General features: G+C 45.2%; 2 pseudogenes; both read left to right on the top strand.

Moving 5' to 3' along the window:
- Positions 1 to 2,278: 2,278 nt before the first annotated feature.
- LOC115330433 lies at positions 2,279 to 3,879 on the top strand (annotated as a pseudogene).
- Positions 3,880 to 6,233: 2,354 nt separating this feature from the next.
- Positions 6,234 to 7,497, top strand: LOC115330432 (annotated as a pseudogene).
- The last annotated feature ends 8,516 nt before the right edge of the window (positions 7,498 to 16,013 follow it).

Genomic DNA, 16,013 nt, shown 5'->3' with positions numbered 1-16,013 from the left:
AAGTTGTTTCGTTTGTTTTAAATCGAAAACATGCTTTTACGACAAAAACTTGGGCAGCTTCGCAATGCCTCCGCCAGGTGCCGTCAGCCGTGGTGCTGTATTTTGGCTTTTTATCAAAGCTAGACACTGATCTCTGGGGCTAAATATATTTAAAAAAATAGTTTATCACGTTTTTACTGCAATCGCAATAAAAATCTCGGCTTAGTTTTGCGTAAAAACCTCAGTATTTCGTACGGTCATGTGTCCAGTGGTCAAACAACATGGCGGCAGCCAAGAGGGGGTCAGTTTTGCTTGGTGAACGGAATACCACTTTATCGCTTTAAACCCCTCTGTATACCTAGTTGGCTCTCTTGTATATATGTGGTTTTGCCTTATTTTCTTGATTTTTTTTGTAGAGGATTTTGTGTGTGCGTGGTGCGCAGGTCCTTTTGAAAACTAGCACCTCCTCGGCAAATACGCCTTTTCCTAGGTATTGTGCAATAAAGAATTTTCGCAGTGCATTTTAAAAAGATGATATATTACAAATTTACTAGATGAGTATTTCAATGTATATTTACAGGTCCTTAGAAGTTCTTAAAAACCCTTGAATTTTTTTCTTTAAAGCCTGTACGAACCCTGGTGTGAAATGTTTGAGTTTTGAGCCTTAAACATATTTTTTTTAAATGTTTTACGAAATTTTAAATGTATCATTCCTCAGATTTTATGCGATTGTGTGTTTTCAGACTATATAAATGAATCTTCTCGTTTTTTTCACAATTCCCTGTGTGGTGTCGTACCTCATTATTTGCAGTGATATTGATGACTAACCAACACTGACTATGTTCTGTTTTACCTCTGATGTAGTGCAGCAGATGCTATAGCCATTCCTACCAACCAAGCGCAGTGAATATGTTGCATGGCTCAACGCATTCCGTGCCGCTGGGTGTTGCCAGAGAGTCGGATGACATGCTCTCAAGCACTGGACTGACTCAAAAGGCTCTTAGCATCAGCCTCAGTACACCAGAAGGTGAAACTGAGCATTAGCTCTTTATTAATCTGATTCCTTTTTTGTCCGGAGTGGCCCGGTACGGCCTAATCTCCGGTGTGATTCATTCCGGTTAAATTCTCCGTATTGGCCACATCCGATTTGACCAAGTACGGTTAGGCCTCCGGATTGGTTGTCTCCGGTTAAGTTTCCGAATTGGTCGTCTCCGATTTAGTTCCCGGTTCCATATGACGGTCTGAAACTCCGGATTCATTCCGATTTAATTTCAAACCGTTATTTTTGGTAGGGATATGTGAACCTCCAGAGTACGTCATTTGAAAGTCGACATGGACATCGGGGAGAGTTGAAAGGCACTTCGACCTTCGGTTTGTTTCATTTTTTAAATAAGAACTAGCGCTCGCAAAAGAATGCAGTTTTCTGTTTTTCGTTCTATAGGTGACGCAGATTAATTTCCGCAGTTAATTGGCCAAAGTCTGAAATTCGTTGCACTGCCCCTTTAAGGGCAAGAATATCTTTTTCTTGCTGAAAGGAAGGACAGCTGCGGTGGTAAGCAGGGTGTGGCCCACCGCAATTAGCGCAATGGGCCACGGCCTCGCAAATGTCGGAGACGTCGCCTTGACTTCCACACTTTGCACATGTCTCCCTTCCTCGACAGCTGCGTGATCCGTGGCCAAAACGTTGACAACAGAAGCACCGCTGTGGGTTGGGGACATAAGGGCGGATGCGGCAATTAAGTTACCCTGCTTTAATTGTCTCTGGTAGAGTGTGTCTCTCGAAAGTCAAAATAACATGCTTGCAGGAAATTTCTTCACCATCCTTTTTAAACATTATTCGTTTGACGGCGATGACACCAGAGCCTTCCAGGCCCTCAAGAAGTTCATCCTCACTGGTATGAAGGAAGTCATCCTCGGAGAGGACGCCATGAATGGTGTTAAGGACCTCGGCATTCGCCTTACGTCCTTTGGCGGCCTCATTGAAAGGAGTCTTTCATCTAACTCTGCTATTTTGTTCCCAACATAGAACTCAGACTTTGGGCTTTCGAGCCAGTATGCAAGAAACTGACATACAACCCCAAGCAGCACACAATGCATGTAGTCTTGCACAAATGCGCACACAATGTTGAAGTGCTCAAGGTTGATTAAAGGAGATATGGCTCTGACTCCCCTAACTACTTTCTGTGTGTTAAAAGCTTCTATCTGCCACCATTTGGGTCTCTGTACTCTCTGGAGGGTCATCCTTCAGAGCTGGGTACTTCACAGAGCCCTCATGGTACTTCCCAGGGTGCAAACACCAATGGCAGCCAAAGTAACCATTAAACTGTAAAATACCCTGCATAGGGGCTCTAGCCACTGAATCAACAGCGCAGCAGATATAAAATGCCTTGAAAACTTTCACGGCACCCTTATGCTGCAAACAAAATCCCTCCAGAGACAAGTCATTCATCTGCTCAACAATGACATTTCGAAAAATGTCCATCCTTGGTTTGCTCTTTCCAAACCACAGGGCCGGCAGGACGAGCTTGCTCATGCGAGTTGTTGAGGGCCGTTCATTACTGTGAGCTAAATGGGCCATGTGGCAGTTGAGGACGAACTGAACACAGGAGCACCATCTGTGTTTGGCGTCATGCTCACCCTGTTTCCACAGTGGCCTGTAGCTTCTACATAAGACTTGTACTTTTGCCCATTTACAATGTCTTCAAAGAAGTTGTTTAAAGGGGCCCTGCAATCATTTTTAAGCGTCCACCTTTTTTGCGGTTTCCACGTCTGTGTTAGGGCTCTGTGGGGACATTGTAAATATCATTTTTTTCATGCTTAGATATTGAATTCGACATTGAAACTTTGCGGGCAGGTACCTTAGACTACAATTAATCCAAATATGTGAATTTTGAAAAACGTGAAATTTTGCGTTTTTTTACCATTTTAAGACCCGCGTCTCCCCTTAAGAGAAAGGAAGTTTTGGAAGGCAAAAGAACTGGAGAACTGGTTACTGTATTATAGTATAGCAGTCTTGGAGGGCTTTTTGCCAGATCGTCATCTTCGTCACTGGGCACTCTTGGCGGAGTCCCTACATGTAATGCTGGAGAAGAGGATATCCATTTCGGACATTGATGCTGTTGACATAATGATTGTAGTTTGTGGTCACTGCTCGGCACTTGTATGAAAAAAAGGGCATGTCCTGGAACATGCATCAGCTTAGCCACCTCGTGAAAAGTGTTAGTCTCCGGGGGCCACTATGGGCTCACTCAGCCTTTCCATTTGAATGGGGAAATGGATATCTGAAAGCTCGGGTAAAAGCGTAGAACGGTATTCCCCATCAACTCTGTCGACCCTTGGCATTGCAAACTGCAGTATGGAAACGAAGCGAGCTGACGAGCAGCAGAAGGGTCTTGGAGTATTGCAATTCACTTGACACACAGACAATTAACACAAAAGACAATATCTATGTCTGAGGAGGGAGTGGACTTTTTTGGCATATGTAAAATTTTGTGGTCCTCTTCAAAGTCCTAGAGAATTTTCTTCCCAGGCTATCGAATCCAAACACATGCTGTTTAACCAGTTTATACTGAGAACTTCCTCCTACAGTGTTAACAAGAAAGCAACTCTGTTGTCAAGCTTAAGACTGTTAATGACAGCTCCACTTTTGTTGTCCTGACGCAGCTAAAATGTTTGCAAACACCGTGCTTTCCAAAGTCTCAAAATAATAATCTTCATTGAGTGTCGGACGATAAGATGTGTTCACAAGTTGTTTCTATTTCTGAAATTTTAAACGTACGCACCTATATTACATTGCAGAACAAGTTCGTTGTGGCAGTTCCTAGCGCTCCAACATTGTAAATGTTAAAAATGAGTCATGGGATGAAAGCTGTCAGTAAAAAACTGTAGCATGCCCTTCTCTTCAAATCACAAGCAGTTCTATTGCACATCAGCTTTTCAGCACAAACTTGTTTGAGCAAGTAGTAACCTAAATTTTAGTGACATGAAAAATGTAAACATATCTGGCATGCCCCCACAAGGACTGAGGATTCATTGGCTACCTGGAGACCTTTTGAAGCGCAACCAAAATTTTATTTACATCATGCTTTTTCTGTGTCTGGGTTCGAACCTGACTGGAAATCCGTAAGCCAGCACCTTGAGTGTACACCACTCTAGCGGTACCACTGGAAAGGATAGTAACAGAGTCAAGGTGACGAGGATGATAAGTGAGAATACAGACCATTTTCGGACCATCTAGTATTGCATCTTGCAATAAATATTACTTAGGAAGTGATAGTAGGTGTGACGACTAGACTGAATCATCCTGGCCGGGCCTTACCAGGACTCCCGTCTACGAGAAGCGGGGGCTGAGGTGGTGTATTGCCTCACCCAGGGGGCCCCGAAGGGTCCAAACCTACCCCGGGCTCAGCTCAACCACCAGGATGCCCTTTTCCCCAGACACGGGAAAGCCACGCACAGCCAGACGTGGGCGGGCGAACCCGCATGGCTCGGGGTCCGTGGAGACGCCACTCTCCAAACACCTGCTTTCACAGGTGCCCCCTGCGGGGGGGTGCCCCCTGCGGGGGTTGCATCATCAGCCAAAACTAGACTGTTTCAGTTTAGCACATGCAATTGGGATAAGAAGCCATGAAGTTACAGAACTTGAAATAACTATAGTGGAATAAGATGTTAAGAGCAAGAAAACTGAATATGCCTAGGGATAATGCTGTTTGACAGGTAGCGGAGGCATGTGCGCAATTACTGTGCCTATTAGTTGCCAAATTTGTAATCGGTCAATTTCCCCCCCAATACTTTCAAGGGCATGGCTTCTCCACAGATGACCCCTCTGAAGGTGACTACTCGAATGATGCGAGGTCTCGCACATGCTCACTGGTAGGGTAAATTTTCAAGCACTCTAATTAAAATATTTGTGCTCAAGAAAAAAAAATTGATAAAAGCAGAGCGTAAACGTAACTGCACAGCTGGCATTGCTGCTTTTTGAGTGCTGCACAATATAAAATGTAGGTGATTTGTAACTGGTAATGACTTCTATATTTTTACCCCATCGATTCTCAAAATGGCAATGTTTATTTTCAGCCGTCTTCGGATGAAGATACTCCAGATGAGGGTGCAGAGACCGATCTGCAAGCAACATACGCTGCCAGATCATTTGTAGAGCTTTTTCAAAGCATTGGCGTGTGGTTGTCTCCAAAGGCAACATTTTGCTGATACTTAGGTATATTGCCAGCAATACCCTGTCATTTACTGCCTTTACAAATCTTGTCAAGATGGTAAATAGTTTTTTTCCAAACCTATTCTGCCAGTCACGCTACCTCCTTGACAAAACGTTTGGCAATGGCGGGGTCACTTTCCACTTTGACTGCCCTCACTGTTTTTTCTTTGTTGGTAAACTAGATGTCAACAGCACTTCTTTCCAGCTCTCACATTGCAGCCAAGTGTGCAAAGTGTCAAGTGTATCCGAGCCACCTTATTTCATTACCTTTGACGTTGCGTCACAGCTGCAGAGAGTCCTGGGAAATTCAGGTTTTTTAGATTTGACAGCTACTCTGCAGGATGCGAGCCCTCTGTGTGACATCACAGATGGAAGTATGTTTCACACGTTTGTCAATGAGACTGCAGGTGTCAGGCACAGGATCAGTGTCACCTTAAATGCGGACGGTGCCCCTGTGTTCAAATCTTCTGCAACATCAATATGACCTATCCAGCTCTCAGTTAATGAAATTCCTGCAAAGGATCGCATGAACAACCTTAAGCTGGCAGCTCTTTGGTTTGGCAAAAGCAAACCACGGATGGATATGTTCCAAAAGGCATATTTGTTGACATAATGCAGAACCTTTCAGACACTGGATTCCCCTTCAACTTCAAAGGTTGTTGTTGTTGTTGTTTGCGGGTTTTTTGGCGCAACAGCAACGGAGGCCATACTGCGCCAGACTAAATTAACTAATGAAACTCCTATAGTTACCTCATTACAAAAAGATGATCCTGAAAACAACTGGGACTAGATCTGGTGTATAAGGCCAGTACTAGTAATATATGATAAAACTCGATCAAGAGGAACAAGAGGGTGCTTTCCCAGCAAAAGAGCGGGATGAAATGGAATACAAAATCTAAAAAACTCAGGAAAATGAGCGCGACGTTCGGTGTCGAATTCCGGGCAGATCCACAAAATATGAAGTATAGTAAGATTGTCTCCACAGTGCTCACAAACTGGTGGATCCTCCCCATAAAGGAGATATCTGTGTGTAAGGAAAGAGTGGAAAACAGAAACATTCAGAGTGTTTTTTATCTGTTCTGCAGTTGATTCCATTGCACGAGCCCCGATGCAGGGGATCATGCAATTCAATGGTTATTATGGTTGCAACTGGTGCTTGCACCCTGGCATACGGGTAGGGAGTTCTTTAAAGTACCCTGTTCAAACTATAGATCTAGAGGAACGTACCGACGAGCAAATGCGTGATGACATGCAGGAAGCTTTAGAGACTGGTACCGTAGTGTGAGGGGTCAAAACTGTAAACCCGCTGATTAACCTAGAACACTTCCGTATCGTCTGGGGCTTTGTCCCAGACTATATGCATTGCGTCTTGTTGGGTGTAGCAAGGCAGTTCATGGAGTATTGGCTCGAGAGTTGTAACAAGAATTTTTATGTTGGACGAGAGATTGGCACGATGGACAGTAGACTTTTAGCCATAAAGCCTCCAAGAGATGTGAGAAGAATGCCATGGAAGGTCCCTGGAAGAGCGGACATTTTGGAAAGCGAAGAAACTAGAAAGCTGGGTGCTGTATTACAGTATCCCAGTACTTAACGGAGTTTATCCTAACAAGTATGTTGTGCACTGGGCTCTCTTGGTGGAAGCTCTGCAGCTGATGCTTCAGCAAACGATTTCTGCTAGAAACCTTGACCTCTGCGATCTTCTCATGCTGGAGTTTGTTGTGAAAACTCAGCACTTTTATGGAGAAGAGAGCATGACGTTTAACGTACATCAGATGGAGCACCTTGTAAAAAGTGTTTGTCTGTGGGGACCACTGTGGGCACACTCTGCCTTTCCTTTTGAAGCAGGTAACGGCAAAATGAAAACCTGCATAAAAGCTGCCAAGGGAATTCCCCATCAGATTTGCAGAGTAATGGCAGCAGAGAGTGTAGCGTTGGAGTTAGAAACCCTTGTTACTAATGCACCCACGTCCAGCTATTGTTCATCTCTCAACTCCCGCTTAACACAGAAGTGTCTAGGTCTCTCCACAGAAGGAGTGTGTTTACTAGGAAAAGGATGGTTCTTTCGGGACTCTTTGGGTGTTTTGCTTGATCCTCAGGCAATTTCTCCTCAAGCTGTTGAGTATCAGCGTATGGTGAAGGGAGGAACGGTGTTTACAACTGTTTGTTGGCCAGAAGAAAAGCAACAGCTCATTTGTGAAACTGACTGATGGTGTCATCGGAGTAATTGAGAAAATTGTTTTCAATAAAAAGTCAACCCTCTTGATTTTGAAGCCTTCGGAATGCATCCCTTTTCATTCCAAGTCAAAGGCAACTCTGTTCAGGGTAGAGGGACAACAGCGACACCTTCAACTTGCAAAGTCTTCAGAAATATTGAGTGCAGTAGTTTACATGGTCGTTAACGGCATCTATGTAGCCCAGTGCGCTTACATTTTAAGCTGTTATTTTTTTTGTATGTTAAAGGGAAGAGGGGGCACTTCTGCATTTGAGAAAAAAACACTTGAAATGCATTCGTTTGGCCTTTAGGATAACAGATATCACAATGATGGTTCAATGCGACCCGCCGGAGAGCAATCTGGGCAATTTCAAAATAGGGCTGAAGCCCCGCCTCCCTAGCCTTGGGCAGCCAAAAGAGCTGTCGAGGACGTCACAGACAGCGACTGTCTTTCGCGTTTTCTCGCGTTGAACAATACCTGCGCAGCAAATGGTTTGGGTATTCGGGTTCACGGGGTAAAAATACACTAGAAATCACTTTTAACTCATTTTTTTTCAAGAAGCTCTGTAGCTTCCCTTTAAGACTAGGTCAGCAGTTAGTTGTACAGCACTGGCAAAATTTCTCATCTAAAGCACAGAGGCAAGTTGACTCTCTGGATAACAGACTGACATTGCACTGTATAAATGTTTAAATAACCAATTTATTTTAAGCTGTTTTTTGCGGTTGCTTTGATTCTGTTGGAACTTCAAGCTTGCATACTTGGCTCTTTTAATTTCTTTAGCAATAGAGGTGTCAATTCATCAGCAGGCTTTTTTGGGGGGGCTAACTACCCATTCTCTGTGAGCTGCACTGGAAAGAACTCCTACTGACATTTATTGGTTACTGGAAACAACCAAATTTTCATGAAAACTTTATTTTTGGGAACTTTGAGAAAAAAGACAGCAGCATTTCTTGAAATTTGGAAAGCAATAACCTTATGAAATGAGTTGTGTATAGTACGGCATTTATTTCTAAATAAAAAATATACTGCCCTGACTTTTTTTTCTGCTATGTAAGCTTAGCAATTCTGTTGTCAGGTAGGCATTTCTAGTTTCCCTTTTATCAACTGCCAATGTTGTATCAAGCCCACATGCAGTCATTGTATAACGGACTTCAGTTTTATGTTATGACTTCTGTAAAGTTCTGAGAAATGGTTGAGTATGTTGCTTTCAGCTTTGTGCATATGTTCTGAGATACCATTGATTTTGATATGCTGTTGATTGTCTCGCTTATCCCCCTGCTCGTGTAAAAAACATTTGTTCACATAAACCTAATTTGTGAAAACCAGACATGTCTCAGTTTCAATGGACATTTTTTGAGTGACAAGCGTTGTCTGTGTACTACAAGTGCAGGGCAGCCCGACAATCATTCATACACTTAAGAAATTTGATGAGTCGGGTAAGGTTATATCAAACTGCCACTGGACCCTTTGAAGTTTCACTGCAACATTGAAGTATTACTTGGGAGACGAGGGTATTCTGGTTTCTAAGAAATTTGTTTGTTTATCCCACTTAATATTTATTTCCATTGGAGTTACCAGTTGGTAGGCCAGGCACTGATTGAATCTGTTCACAAGAATTAGAGAGCAATTAACATAACCAATCGGAGATAAGCAGGTCATTTGGATACTAATTGGTGAACTCGATGCTAGTTAATTGAGATCAACTAAGTACAATTGATATATACAGTTCAAAAGATGAAAATCAATTGAAGCAACCAATTGATTCAGTGTCAGTAGTGATTTATTGAGCTCTACTGAGATCACCACTCAAAAGTTAATTCCAATTGAAATAACCAATTGGTGGAGTAACTGCCAGTTTTGCTTCATTGAACCTAACTGGAATAACCAACTTAAAAATAAATCCAATTGGGGTTACTAAGGCCCGCTTCAGACGGGGAAACTTTTCCAGCAATTTTGAGGTTGCTGGCGGGTTGTTCCCTAGCTTTCCCTAGATCGACACGAATTGCTGAGATCGGGTCCGGCTCGAAAAGGCAAGCAACTCGGAGCAATTCGAAGACAGTTGAAGCGGCTGCAGCCAATCAGAGACGCGGTATTTTCACGTGACACCCCTGTGGTGGTGATGATGACACCTAAAGACTTAGTTTTGATTGGGAATGGATCGTTTTTGGAAATAAACAGCTTCAGAAAAATGAGTTAGTATACTCAACGCCGTTCAAAGATATCAGAATGCATTTCTAGCGCGTAGCTGGGCGTCTAAATAGTGAAAGAAGAATCAAATTTAATGATGATGATGGCAAGTCGGATCAATTTGGTTGCTGCGTGTGAACGCGGGCGGCCGGTGTTGCGGCGTCAAGTTGCTGGGTGAAATTGCTCCGCCTGAAGCGGGCCTAATTAGTGCTATCGATGTCAATTGGGTTTCAATGAGATCAACTAGGATGACCAATTGTAAAAGATAAATCCAATTGGATGACCAATTGGTGCAGCCAATGGCAATTGGGTTTGACTGAGGCCAACTGGGATGACCAATTGTAAAAATAAATCCAATTGGGGTTACCGATTGGTGCCATCAATGTCAATTGGGTTTCATTGAGATCAACTGGGATGACCAATTGTGAAAGATAAATCCGATTGAAATGACCAATTGGTGCAGCCAATGTCAATTGGGTTTCATGGCCAACTGGGATGACCAATTATAAAAATAAATCCAATTGGAATGAACAATTGACAGAGTCAGTTTCAATTGAATTGCATTCTTTTCACATGCATGGTAACAATTGAAACGTCCAATCGTACCCAATCATTATTTTTAACTGGGTCGTCAGTAAAGAGGGGTCTTTGGTGGGCTTCAGTACAATACCAGAAAGAGTTTAACATCCTATGACTGGAAGTGCACTTCCTATGTGAAAATCTGGAGAGGAAAAGCATCACGGACGAAACCTTTCAAAATAACGAAGAGCTGACAAAATACTACACTGGGCTCCCGAACTGCAGCATGCTCCACATGGTATTTAAACTAGTGAAGCAGTTGGTGAGGCATAGCCCAAACAATGTCCTCACACAGTTCCAGGAATTCATTGTAACTCTTATCAGACCACCAAGATCTCGGGAGAGACCTGGGTGGCCCTCAACTCCGAGCGTGGTGCAGGATCCCCAAGCACCACCTCGGCAAAACTCCCCTTTGATAAAAGGAGAACCGCTTCTTGGCTTCTGGGTACGGTATGTAAATTTCCTTTACTTTGATAGTAAGGATGTCCTTTTCTAGCTTCCAAGAGAGGCATGTACAATAATAAGCAGGATGTGGTCCACCGCAATTAGCGCAGTGGGCCACAGCCACCTCGCAAGTATCAGAAACGTGACCTTGACTACCGCACTTCGCACACGTCTCCTTCCTTCGACAGCTGCATGTTCCACGACCAAAACGCCAGCGAAGGAAGCACCGCTGGGGGTTGGGGACGTATGGGCGGATGTGACAGTTTAAGTGTCCTGCCTTGATTGTCTCAGGGAGAGCGTGCCTTTCAAAAGTCAGAATAAAATGTCTCGAAGGAATTTGTTTGCCGTCATTCCTAAACATAATGCGTCTTACGGCAGCGACACCGAAACCTTGGAGTCCCTCGAGGAGTTCATCCTCACTAGTGTGCAAGAGGTCGTCCTCGGAGAGGACTCCACGGACAGTATTTAGTCACCGACACCTTCACATCAATGATGATAGTCAGTTAAGGAGTGCGTCACTTTGTTTTTTTTTTTGTGTTCACTTCCACAACAAGAAGGTCTCCAGTGTGCTGTTTTTAAGCCTTGTAGGAAAACCCTACAAGGTTTTCTAGCACCCTTGCTACGATAAAAGGTGAGAGCTTTGAAACAGGTTGTAGCGGGCAAGCTACAAGCAGGCACTTCTTTCACTTCTTTCGAGTTTCGCTGGGAGCCGCTACATGGTTCCCCCCCTAGCGAGGTTGTGGGTACCATGTAGCGGCCCCGTGATCGCGCGGGCACTTCTTTCAGTTCTTTCGCGCTTCGCTGGGAGCCGCTACATGGTACCCACAACCTCGCTAGGGGGGGGGAACCATGTAGCTGCTCCCAGCGAAGCGCGAAAGTGAAAGAAGTGCCCTCGCGATCACGGCCTCTCTCGGCGCTCGAGACAAGACAGACATCGAGGAACAACGGCACCCGCAAGATCGGCTCGTCACGTCTCAGATTTAACATAATGTAAATAGTGTAAATAAATTAGTTGAAGCTCAGTACGCTTCAAGGTTTTTGTTCATCCAGCGAATGAATGATGAAAAACTTTGCAATTGTTTCTACTTCACATTCTTTGTCGATGGTTTTTGTTCAGGGCAGTGCCTTTTAAGGGCATGCCCTGAACGGGGTTTGGAGGGGTGGGGCGCAGTAAGAGGGCAGAGTGTTCAGAATCCGCAGTGCACCGCCCACCACCGAGCCCAACAACGGGTTAGGTAACGCACCATAACAAGAAGGGCTTAGCTGGAGACGTCACACTAACAGTGCTGCCGGGAAACTATACCCAAATGTGGGCCAAGACAGAGATCAATTGCCACCCAAGGTTAGCCCTTGCCGCCAAAGAGGGGTGAAAAAGAAGCAAAAGAAATGAGAAGGAAGTGAAAGAAACAGGAAAGGTAAAAGCGAAAGATCGGAGGGGATAGCAAAAGAAAAGGCGACTAGACTGAATCATCCTGGCCGGGCTTTACCAGGACTCCCGTCTACAAGAAGCAGGGGCCGAAGTGGTGTATTGCCTCACCCGGGGGGTTCCCGAAAGGTCCAAACCTACCCCGAGCTCGGCTCAACCACCAGGATGCCCTTTTCTTTAGGCACGGGAAAGCCAAGCACAGCCAGACGTGGACGGGAAAACCCACATGGCTCGGGGTCCGTGGTGACGCCACTCACCAAACACCTGCTTTCACAGGTGCCCCCTGCAAGGCTCCGGAGAGGCCATAGAGTAACACAGCAAACAAAAAGAGCGGCCACACGAGCCGATTCGCAGCCCAGGAGCTAGGGACTACGACGACCATTGAGTGGCACAGCAGTCACACACTTAATTTAGACATTTAACATATTTTCACCCTTGAAAAATAACTCTACTCTATAACCTAACATTTCAAAATTAATAGCAGCTCCAAATACTTTAAAAAACAATTTGAACAGCTGGAGCTTTGGCTGCAGCTCAGTAGATGGCTTCGGGGCCGTCGACTCGGCGGACCGTGGCTTTCCGGTCAAGTCGCGCGGAAGGTCGGTTAGGCTGCGTTTGAATGGCTCGTACGGGCTTCTCGTCATTCTACCGTTGTTGGAAAGGGGAAGGTGATTTGCCCTTCGGCTTATAACATTCAATGCGCGGCAACCTAAGGGGAAATTTAGTTCCCCAGTACAACACTCTTTCATAATCCAGACTGTATTAGGAAAGCATGGTGCGCTTTGAGTCTGCACAGTGATCTGAATGTCAACGTGAAGAGATTCATCAAAGCGCGGGTAAACAATGCGAGTACCTATGACTCAATGCAGCATTGAAGGCTGCTTTAAGGTCTCCCGGACCAAGCAAGGCCTTGGCCACCACGTCAGGCATGCCCAACCGAAAGGGTACAACACCTCGATCAACACCAGCCGGTAGAAGGCAAGGTGGTGTGACGAGCAAAAAACTGATTCGCGGCCCTCAAAGTGAGTCTCGAACGGGAGAGGTCAGCGCGCAAAGAGCGCGGGGGTGGGGTGAAGGGCGTCAATAAGATATTGAATGCATCTTTCCCGGGCTGCACCCTTGTTGCTATCAGGTACGTGCCGTCGACGAAATCCGCAACAGAAAGAAATAGTGGCAGAAGCCAGGAAGCAGGAGGAGAGGAAGGCCTCCACCGCTGAGACGACCGAACCTCCACGCCCTCGAGAGTCCCACCGATTGCAATCAACCCACAGTCGTAGCAGGGAAACGGTTGAGGGATGGAGGAAGCAAAGGACAAAAGAGCCCAAAGACGACTACGAAAAGGAAGTCATGTGCAAAAGCATCCAACCCCCATGGCCCCAGTGAGTTACCTCCGGATTGCAATCAACCCAGAATCGTAGCCGGAGAGCTCCAGAGGGACAGAGGGGAAGAGGGTCAAAGGGAGCCCTAAGTCAAAAAGGACAAAAAGGTAGAAAGTCTCAATTAAATGGCCAGCAACCTGTCCAAGTGATGTTGAGGAAGGTGTGCATGGTGAGGAGTCTTAGGACAAACTATTGGAATTGACCAGGGCCCTCGCTTGTGTAGTGGTCGCTATTTGTGAGTTGGTCCATGCTAGTGGCACCCTCTTAGTGTAGACGGAGGGGCGTGCGTGTTCTTTAGAAGGGGAGTTCCCCACGAGCAGCCGTCTATGTCGGGTGTCTTTTACTGAGCTCTGGCTCACAGGGTTTGAGAGGTAGGCTCTGAATCCTACATGGTGTCAGAAGCACGTGGTGGGATATGGCAAACTCTGATAGCACAACCGATTCCACACCCTGGAGAGGCATCGCTTTACGCCAGCCTGACAGCTTCGACTTTTCGAACATGGAACTGTGGCCCTCCTGGCTATCGCAGTATGAAGACTACGCCTTTGCATCGGGTCTTTCCTCGGCACCTGAAGATGTTCAGGTAGGTCTGCTACTTTACTGCATCGGATCGGAGGCCCGACGCTTGCTGCAGTCCTTTTCACTGTCCACTGATTGATTGATTACGGGCTTTATGGCGCAAAGCTACTATGGCCATACTGCGCCAAGCTTGTTTAGTTGGGACATACTCAGGTCTTTTTTATATGAATTATCGAAAAGAGGTTTATATGACAAGGTTAAAATTCATAGAGTAAAAATTACAACTCTAGTAGGAAGCCGGTTTTTCTTAAGTAATTTATGATACGATCAAATGGTACTATAGGAGTCTCGCCAATTAGCAGCGCTGGGTGAAAAGGAATCTGGTGGGAAAAAAACTCGGGGAAATGTGTACGTCGTTCTTGCTCAAGCCCTGGGCACAGCCACAAAATGTGTAAAATTGTCAAACGCTCCCCACATTCATCACACAGGGGTGGGGCTTCCCCCTGAGCAGATGTTTGTGGGTGAGGAAGGAATGTCCAATTCTAAGACGACACAAAAGAACTTCAAGGCGGCGGGTTTTGTGGGATGCACTCTCCCATATACCAAGAGCTGGTTTAATCCTGTGAAGTTTGTTTTCGCATTCCAGACTCCACTCCGATTGCCATAGCCGGAAAACTGATGATTTCACCAAGGGATTCATGTCTTGAAATGGAATCTGTGAGGTGGTTGGCAGTAGGTGCTTAGAGCTCGTGGCCAATTCGTCTGCTCTTTCATTACCTAGGATCCCCACATGGCTAGGCACCCAGCAGAATTTTATGTCTCGGCCAAGCTGCAGACCACATTGTACCTTAGATCGGACAAGTTGTGCCAGTCTATTTTTACTTCCCTTTATTGAGCAAAGTGTGGTGAGCACACTTTGAGAGTCCACGAATAAAATAGATTTCATCGTCTTGCTGATGAGGATATATTCCAAGGCCATCAACACTGCATAGAGCTCTGCCGTGTAAATACTTGCACATTCCTTGAGACGCTGAACCTTACTGAATCCTTCAGAGTAAACTGCTGATCCTACAAAATGCGATGATTTAGCACCATCGGTATAAAATTGGGAGTAGTTATCATACTTCTTCTGCACCTCAAGAAATTCTTGTTGAATCACCACAGGGGGGACGTTATGTTTATTAAATCTAGTAAAATACCAATCACAAAAGACGGGCAACGTACTCCACGGAGCTTCATTTTCACCCTTCTGCAAAAGGTCGGTCTCGTCAAGGGTGAGGTCAAGAGATGTACAAATGCCCTCAAGGCGAAGACTTAAAGGCGGTACAACCCTGGGCTTATGTTCGAAAAGACGAGCAAACCGAGAATGTTGCAAGGCACCATAAGTTGGGTGATTTGGATAGGACAAAATTCTGGAAGCATAAGTCACAGCAAGATAACGTCGTCTGTGCCTAAGTGACATCTGATTAGATTCAGCGTACAAGCTAGGAATGGGCGATGTGCGGAAGGCGCCTGTAGCGAGCCTTAAACCGAGATGATGCACAGGATCCAACATTTTAAGTGCAGAAGGCCTCCCTGAGTCGTAAACTATAGCACCATAGTCTAGACGTGACCGGATAAGGGAGTTGTACAGGCGTAGCAGACATATTCTGTCGGATCCCCATGACTTGAGCGCTAAGACTTTAAGAATATTAGCCGATTTAAGGCACTTCTTCTTCAGGTTCTTCAGGTGGGAAACGAAGTTTAACTTTTTATCAAACGTTATGCCCAAAAATTTATGCTCCGTTTTTACACTAATAGGAACCCTGTTTAGTGTCAGTTCTGGATCTAGAAACAGCCCCCGACGCAGAGAAAATGGCACGCAGATAGTCTTCTCAGCTGAAAACTTAAACCCATTTTCGTCAGCCCACTTACTAATTCTGTTGATGGTAAGCTGCAGTTGCCGCTCACAGCTAGACAAATTACAAGAAGAGGCCGAGATGTGAATATCATCCACGTAGAGGGAGTATGAAACGGAAAATGGAATTACCTTTGACAACGAGTTTATCTTTACGGCAAACAAGGAGACACTCAGT

This window comes from Ixodes scapularis, unplaced genomic scaffold (assembly GCF_016920785.2).
Source record: "Ixodes scapularis isolate PalLabHiFi unplaced genomic scaffold, ASM1692078v2 PGA_scaffold2__306_contigs__length_199485367, whole genome shotgun sequence".
In the NCBI taxonomy this organism is placed as follows: domain Eukaryota; kingdom Metazoa; phylum Arthropoda; class Arachnida; order Ixodida; family Ixodidae; genus Ixodes; species Ixodes scapularis.
Note: the sequence above shows the minus strand (reverse complement) of the source record. Positions and strands in the feature narration are given on the sequence as shown.